This window comes from Pan troglodytes, chromosome 9 (genome assembly GCF_028858775.2).
Source record: "Pan troglodytes isolate AG18354 chromosome 9, NHGRI_mPanTro3-v2.0_pri, whole genome shotgun sequence".
Taxonomy (NCBI): Eukaryota; Metazoa; Chordata; class Mammalia; order Primates; family Hominidae; genus Pan; species Pan troglodytes.
The window spans coordinates 109,171,123-109,179,896 of record NC_072407.2 but is presented as its reverse complement, the minus strand read 5'-3'; the positions used below and the strand labels follow the sequence as shown (position 1 = coordinate 109,179,896).

Sequence of the window (8,774 nt, the reverse complement as noted above, 5' to 3'; positions counted from 1 at the left end):
TAGGTCAAGGTGAAGTTCTTCTGATTGGAGCTGATGGAGGGACCACATGATCTCTGGCTTTGTTCACTCCTTTCATCCCTGTGGCACCTCTTCAGAACCTTAAGTGGCTTTAAGAAGTGATCCTGGCCGGGCGCAGTGGCTCACGCCTGTAATCCCAGCACTTTGGGAGGCCGAGGCGGGCGGATCACGAGGTCAGGAGATCGAGACCATCCTGGCTAACACGGTGAAACCCCGTCTCTACTAAAAATACAAAAAATTAGCCGGGCGTGGTAGCGGGCGCCTGTAGTCCCAGCTACTCGGGAGGCTGAGGCAGGAGAATGGCGTGAACCCGGGAGGCGGAGCTTGCAGTGAGCCGAGATTGCGCCACTGCACTCCAGCCTGGGCGACAGAGCGAGACTCCGTCTCAAAAAAAAAAAAAAAGAAGTGATCCTGCCGTTTATTTTTTACAGTGAAGTAAATAAAGCAAAGAGAGGTGAAGTGATTGGTCCAAGATCACAAATCCAGAGCTCAAGAACTAGATTTTTTTTCATTCTGCCATATTGCCTTAAGGAGACTGCTGGTCACCTCTTCTACTTTTCTTTGTCTACGTTTTTGTGACTGTTTCTTACAATTGGCATAATTGAGAACAAAAAGCTACTGCTCTCATGTCGTAAGTAAGAGAGTACAAACGCAACCACCCACACACCTCAAAAACCACATACTTTGAATTATTTGGAGGCAGTGAATTACCACTGCAAAAGTTTCCAAAGGAGACCAAGTTTTAAGCATCTTTCATTTGAATAATTACATGCAAAGAAAAAGAATAAGATGAATATTTCAATGTCTTTCAAGTGACATAATGCATTTCAAAGATTTTAAGCTTAAAATGGTAGGAATAATAAAGGTTACTGAACTCAGATTTTCAGTGGTCTAATTCTGAGAATTGCACTTCACATCAATAAGCTCTCCAATGTCACTACTGTAGCAGCTTTAAGGATATAAAATGCCTTTAAAAATATATAATTTCAACCTTTATTTTAGATTCAAGGGGTACATGTGCTGGATTTGTTACCTGGGCATATTGCCTGATGCTGAGGTTTGGGGTACGAATGATCCTGTCACCCAGAGAGTGAGCATAGCACCCAATAGGTAGTTTTTCAGCCCCCTTTTCCCTCCCTCCCTTCCCCCTCTAGTAGTTCCCAGGGTCTATTGTTGCTGTCTTTATGTCCACGAGTACCCAATATTTAGCTCTCATTTAGAAGTGACAGCATGCAGTATTTTGTTTCCTGTGCCTGCGTTAATTCACTTAGGATAATGGCCTCCAGTTGCATCCATGTTGCTTCAAAGGACATGATTTCATTCTTTTTATGGCTGCATAGTATTCCATGGTGTGTGTGTGTGTGTGTATGTATATATATATATATCACATTTTTTTCTTTATTCAATCCACTGTTGATGGGCACCTAGGTTGATTTCATGTCTTTGCTATTTTGAAGAGTGCTGCAATAAACATATAAGTGCAAGTGTCTTTTTGGTAGAATGATTTATTTGCTTTGGGATATATACCCGGTAATAGGTTTGGTGGGTCGAAAGGTAGTTCTGACTGAAGTTCTTTGAGAAATTTTCAAACTGTTTTCCACAGTGCTTGAACTAATTTACATTCCTACCAACAGTGGATAAGTGTTCCCTTTTCTGTGCAGCCTTCACAGTATCTGTTGTTTTTTGATTTTTAATAATAACTATTCTGGCTAGTGTGAGACAGTATCTCATTGTATTTTTTATTTGCATTGATAGACAATGTCTTTAAGGGAAAATATAATATGTGGAATAAAGTCCCAGCCTGGAAAACCCTATAACATCAGGGAAACAATCAGATAAATTGGAATTCATTCAATTCCATCAATAAATTAATATATGATCCATTTTATATTCCACTAGGTTGGCATGAGAGGTGATATAAATTTATACCATTGAAATGGTATATATTCAACAAACATATTAGGAATAACTACCAGGAACCTAGCACTGGGGATTTAAAAATGAATAGAATCATGGTTTGGCTTCTTCACTCAAAAAGGGGCTCAGTCTCAGTGATATGGTTTGGATTTGTATCCCTGCCCAAATCTCATGTTGAATTATAATCCCCAATGTTGGAAGAGGGGCCTAGTAGGAGGTGATTGGATTATGGGGTGGATTCCCCCCTTGCTGTTCTCCTGATTGTGAGTTCTCACGAGATCTTGTTTAAAAGTATGTAGCACACCCCCTCCTCCTTCCTGTAGCTCTGGCCATGTGAAGATGGGCCTGCTGCTTATTTGCCTTTTGCCAATGATTGTATATTACCTGAGGCCTCCCCAGCCATGCTTTCTCTACAGCCTGAGGAAACATGAGCAAATTAAACCTCTTTTCTTTGTGAATGACCCAGTCTCATGTGTTTCAACATAGCAGTGCTGGAGTGGACTAATATACTCATATTACTTGTGCTAATCTCACATTTTGCACAATTTAGATGAGCTGTTTTGTGGTTTGAGCTGACACTAGGGAAGCAGGTTCAGGTTTGGAAGAGAGTTTGTGGACTTGCACAGTGTCAGGGTAGGACAATGTGGAAATGTATGTGGAAAGAGTATGGGATCTTGATTTAGAGGACTAGGCTAATCTCTTCTTGCTTGTATGACTTTGGATAACATGCCTAGATTTTATGGGCCTTAGTTATCTTGTCTGTAAAATGGAACTTATGCTAATGCCCATTTTTATGTTGCCATGGAGACTAGTTAGATTATGAATAGGAAAGTGCCTTGTAAACTCTTTTAATACAAACATCATTTGGGACCTTTTCAACCTTGCTTCTCAATGGCTCCTCTGAGCTGCAGCATTGACCCAGATGTGTAATGAAATGTAATGAAATGTCTTTGTGAATTGCTCCCAAAAGAATTGACTGGCACCAAACATTTCATGTGGTCATGGGGAGGGGTCAAATTATCAACCTCCGACCATTTTGATGTTTTTTGTCTCTTTGCCCTAGATTTCTTCCAGGAGCTCCAACTCTTTTGTCATCTGTTACATGAAATATCTGTCCTTATTTTGAGAAGCCTAGGTGCCAAGACAAATTTAAGGTCCTGGGATTCAGCTTCCCTTCCAAGTTTTCAGTAAGTGTTTCCAATAATATATCTTTCTTCATCAGCTGAATTCAGCCTATAACACCATAAAGTATTAAAACATATTTTATTGTTTTGTGCTGTTACAATTTTTTATTGTATTAAAAATACATAATATAAAATTAACCATCTTAACCATTTTTAAGTGCATGGTTTAGTGTGTTGAGTATATCCACATTCAAGCTGTTTCACATTGTTGTGAAACATCTCCAGCACTTTTTCATCTTGCAGAACTGCAACTCTATAGCCATTAAACCACAACTCCCCTTTTCCTCCTCCCCTGTTACAATTATTTGAAAAATGTTTTAGGGTAAGAGCAATACTTGGGGTTGTTATTTGAATAAAGATAACGTGATAAAGCAGGTCATGTGAAATGATTTTTAGGAAGATGGGAAAAATTGTCATGTACTAATTTGAATGAATGAATGAATGAGTAATGAAGGAAACATAATTCTCAGTTTGGTCAGTGACCTCCCCAGAAAGAAATGTGAGTGTGAGGTCAAACGTATTCTGCAACACAAGTAATTTTAGAAAGCACAAATCAATCTGGAACCAAATCTTAATGTTATATCCAACTTATAATTGAATTGTGATGAATTTTCCAGTTTCACATTCACCTTTTCTTTATACTCAGATGATCTTTGCAGGAATCAAATGATCCTAGGAGTTTTAGGTGGGAATTCTTTCAGCTGCAAAATAAATTTACTTCAAAGAGAGGTAACTAAAAGAGAGAACTTGAGTATCTTGAGAGGCTTTTTCTATGTAATGACTAAGATGCCACCTAACAGCACTGTGTTTTACATGGTCCATGGGCATATGCTGTCTGAAGGAGAGAAATTCTCTCTCAGCTCCCTATAAACTTTTGATAAATGACTGTTATTGGCTATACTTGGGTCATGAATGTGCCCCTGGGCCAATCTTGAAGCATGGGGTACTTTGATTAGACAGTCTCCTCACATGCCTTCTGTTATGGTGAGGGAGGAAGGAATATGTGATTGACAATTCCATCACGTGAGGACTAAAACAACAGATGTAAATTACAGGGCTTTTATTTTTTCTTTCTTTAAGTCATTCTCTGGGCTGGAGAGGATTCACAGGGGCCCTAGAAATTCTGCTCAAGTGCCAGGATACTGACGTATTCCCTAATTTGCTTTGTGAAGGTCACCAGCTCTGTTTTTAATTAAAAAAAAAAAACATGATGAGCCTTTGAAAGATAATTATTTTAAAAGATGATGATGACTATTATCATTACTATTATTATTTATAAATTTGAGTTTCTATTTTAAACACATCAATGGCAGTGTTTCATTGAGTTGGAAAACTCCAGTTTTGTGGTGTCCCTAAAATTTTATGGTGTTAGTACCTAAAATTGTCTCTTGAGTCATCTACAGTTATGAGAAAGATAGTATACGTTTGAAAAAAACACCTTTGATTTGTGGCTCTAGCCATATCCTGAAAACTTTCTAAAATATTCTCTAAATTATCCCAGCCTGGCCTACTATGACTGTAAGGTCCAGTAAGTGTTACCTCTCACACCTGCCCCCCAGTCCAGTAGCTCAGACAGTGAGAGATTCAGCAGGTAGGATAAATTAGCCCCAGTTAGGTTTTTGCCTCTCTGCGTGTTGATTGTGCTATATATATTTGAAAGAGTCTTGCTCTGTCACCCAGGCTGGAGTGCAGTGGCATGATCTCGTCTCACTGCAACCTCTGCCTCGTGGGTTCAAGCCATCCTCCCACCTCAGCCTCCCGAGTAGCTGGGACTGCAGGTGCCCACCACCACACCTGGCTAATTTTTCTATTTTTTGGTAGACACAGGGTTTCTCCATGTTGGCCAGGCTGGTCTCCAACTCCTGGCCTCAAGTGATCTGCCTGCCTTGGCCTCCCAAAGTGCTGGGCTTACAGGAGTGAGCCACTGCGCTGGGCCTGTGCTTCATATTGTTAGTCCTGACTCTGACATCTGAATTCAGATTTGCAGTTCCTTCTATTCCAATGGACTCATTAGAAATTCAAGATTAGTCACCTGGGGGCCCAATTAATCTAATTGTGGAGCTCCAGGCTGCTCAGGCCATTTACAAGCAGTTTCATCTGAAGTGAAGTAGTTATGAGCTGCTTCTAGCTACCTAGATACAGACCTGGGGAAGTCAAGCTTTGGTAGAAATGATGGTAGGATATTACGTATATTTGCCACGGTGCAGGGAAGAATATGGTCTTTGGGTATAGTCAGTCACAATCACAAGGGTACATGTAGAGGGATTTTCACTGAGACATTGTTTTTAATAGTAAAAGCTTAAAAACAATTTAACTCTCCAATGAGAGAAGATTGGTTCAATAAACTGTGGTAGTATTCACACAACAAAATCATTAATATAAGTAAAAAAATAAACAATGAGGAAGCAGACATTTTTATGTATGTATTCATCAATATAAAAATATATGATTGGGTTATTATTAACTTAGTTAATAAGTTGATATGTACGGTATAATTTCATTTTTTTTGGACTAGTGTATCTTTTGTCATTTTACAGCTCTCCACCGCAGCTGCCCCCCACCCTTCCCTTCGATGACGACCTTTGCAGGCTTCAGGGGGACCAGGGAACAAAGCTGGGGCCTGGCAGCCCCACTATGCTGCCAGCCGGGGAGAACTAGTCACAAGTACAAATTATCACAACAATTAGCGCCTGTACTTGGGCTATCTGCAAATTGAGGAGGCCCCAGCTCCTCCTTGTATGGGGGTCTATTTTGCAGTGACCTTGCTCTGGAGACGATGATATTCCTTCAGCCTGAAGGAATTGATGTTGATGAACCCGGTGGCATCAATTGGCTCATAATCACCCTGCACGTTCATGCTCACCAGCTCCTCGTTGTAGACAGTGGGGCACTCCCGGCCAAGGATGTACACCTGGCCTTTAAGGACAGACACCTGCACTTTCCCTTCCACTCACTCCTGGGACTCGGCGATGCAGTGGCGGACAAATTCACACTCAGGGCTGTGCCAGAAAGCCAGAAACCAGTATACACCAGCTCAGCAAATTTCAAGCCCCGGCGTTGTTTGATTTTGTGCACTTCCCGGTGCATGGTGAAGGCCTCGATGTCTAAATGAGCGTAGTAAAGGATGGTGCCTGCTGGGGCCCCGTAGATACCTCGGGACTTCGTTCCAATGAAACGGTTCTCCACGATGGCAATATTGCCCACGCTGTGCTTGCCCGTGACTTCGTTCAGGTACATGAAGAGCTCCAAGGAGGTCTGGTGGGTGGCACTATCCTTGACGTTGGTCACCTTCACGGGGACCCCTTTTTTGAACTCGATCTCGAGAATGTCAGGGGTGTTGGGGGTTTTGGCCGGGTCCTGGGTCTTCGTGTAGAGAGCTGGAGGCGCTTGGTTCTCGGGATTCTCCAGGATTCCAGCCTCGCAGCTGATGTGCATGAGGTTGTCGTCCATGCTCCACGGGTTCTTGGCAGTGACCGGGGTGGGAATCCCGCGTTGCTTTGCGTATTCTGTCAGGTCACTGTGGCCCTTGAACTGGTTGTAGAATTCGGGCATACTTCAGGGAGCAATGACCTTTATCTGTGGGGGCCAGCGAGTAGCAGGTGAGCTCAAACCAGACCTGATCATTCCCCTTTCCCGTGGTGCCATGGGACACATACTTGGCCCTCTCCTGCTGGGCGACTTCCACTTGTTTGTGGGCGATGCAGGGCCTGGCGAGAGAGGTGCCCAGGAGGTAGCGGTCCTCATACAGTGTGCTGGACTGGATGGCCGGCCAGATGAACTCCTCCACAAACTCCCTGTTGACATCCTCAGTGAACACCTTTTTGGCCCCAGGCTTCAGTGCCTTCTTCCTGGCTTCCTGGAAGTCTTCCTTCTGGCCAATGCTGGTCAGGTAGGCAATGACGTCATAGCCTTGTTCCTTCAGCCACACGAGGATGCAGAAGGTGTCCAGGCTGCCACTGTGGGCCAGAACCATAGAGCCTTTGCTGGACATACCGTCCGGAATCTGACTCCACAGTGCAATGAACCACTCGGGCTGGGGCAGCCATGGCAGGCGACAGAGCAGGATAATTTCATTTTTATAAAAATGAATGGGTTTATTTATTTGTGTGTATTTTTAAAGATTAGAGGTGAGAATTTGGTATTGCTGTAATGGTATTATGGTCAGGGATGCAGGGCTGTGAAAATTCTATTGTGCTGATCATGTGTCTTTCTCAGGGTGTTGCCAACCAAGCAAGTGACACTCAAGGAATGATAGGAGATGATATTGTTTATTAGTAACTGGATAAGCACCTAGTTCACCTTGTGAGTTTTCTGTTAAAAGATGGATAGGAGAACATGGTTACATCCAGAGACCTTTACTTTAAGTGAAGCCTCCTGCGTCTAGGATGGCTGGGTAAACAGAGTCTACCCCTGCCTATTCAATTATAGTTACAGAGCAGATGGGACACACACACGAACAACCCTCTTTGTATTCCTTGGTTTTTCTTATCACCGAGTCATAGAAAGAAGTGAGCCAAAGGAGGACTTGGGGTCTTTAAGGAATAATAACTTGGTCCACTGGTTAACTATGAACTCTGGCCAATCAAATGACAAATGATCTCTTCCTAAGAGATGTTCAAGTGAGTGTATGCGTGGGGTTAGTAAGGAGAGAAGCAGAAGGGTACATGCGTTTTTCTCAGAGTATGCATGTGTAGAAACATTTGCATCAAAATGCCATAGTACTTTTTTTATGGGCAGTGGGATTATAGCTGATTATAATTGGTATAAATTATTGATTGTCTATACCTTCTAAGTTTCTTCAGTGAACATAGATGTCTTGTATAATAAAAAGCCATTCATAAAAATTCAGCTTTAGTGTCATTTTAAGCAAACACTCCCACCTTCCATAACTAAATTATCATATTTACATCAACGTGACATTTTGCCTCTAATCATCTAGTGGCACTCTGAAGAGCTAAGCTCCTTCCTTTTTCAACAGGAAAGTTCCTCTAGCACATTATTCAGATAAGGCTTAAGTGAGATCTTATGAGCTCTGATCAGAACCTTTGCTGAATGGCCTTAATGCTGCTGTCCTATTGTGCCTGAGATGTGAGCACATACAAGGAAACTTATAACTTGATTGGAAACTTCAGGGAAGGCCACCGGGAGAAAGCAGCAAACCAATAATAATGATAATAAAAGTTCACGCTGAGCTAGGGCTTGCTGTGTAGCAGGGCCTGGTAAAAGCTCTACTTAACCAATTTGGTCCCCACGACTCCATTAATTAGAAACTATTATAATCCTCATTTTGCAGAAAAATCTCCAAGGGGTTAAAGGATTTGTTAAAGCTCACTAAGCTCAGAATTGGCTGAGGGGGAATCCAAACCCAAGTGTCTGTTGCCAGTGTCTAGGCATCAACCCCTCTGCAGTATAAGGTTGGCTGCAGGTGGGACTCCTCATTCCATAGCTAACTCCTACTTGCTTTTCAGGTTAACCATGACCCCATCAGTTCAGCTAGGGGATTCCCAAATTTTATTCCATAGTATCCATGGCACTTGTCATACTGAGTTGTGATTTTTTAAAATAGTCTATTCCCTCTGCTAGGCTGTGAGATCTTTGAAGATAGAAGTGTGGACTTGGGATTGTCTCCCAGGCAATTACCACATTGGCTGACTC

General features: G+C 42.3%; 1 pseudogene; it reads right to left on the bottom strand.

Annotated features, from left to right (window-relative positions):
- Positions 1 to 5,813: 5,813 nt before the first annotated feature.
- LOC466770 (argininosuccinate synthase-like) lies at positions 5,814 to 7,110 on the bottom strand (annotated as a pseudogene).
- Between the last annotated feature and the right edge of the window lie 1,664 nt (positions 7,111 to 8,774).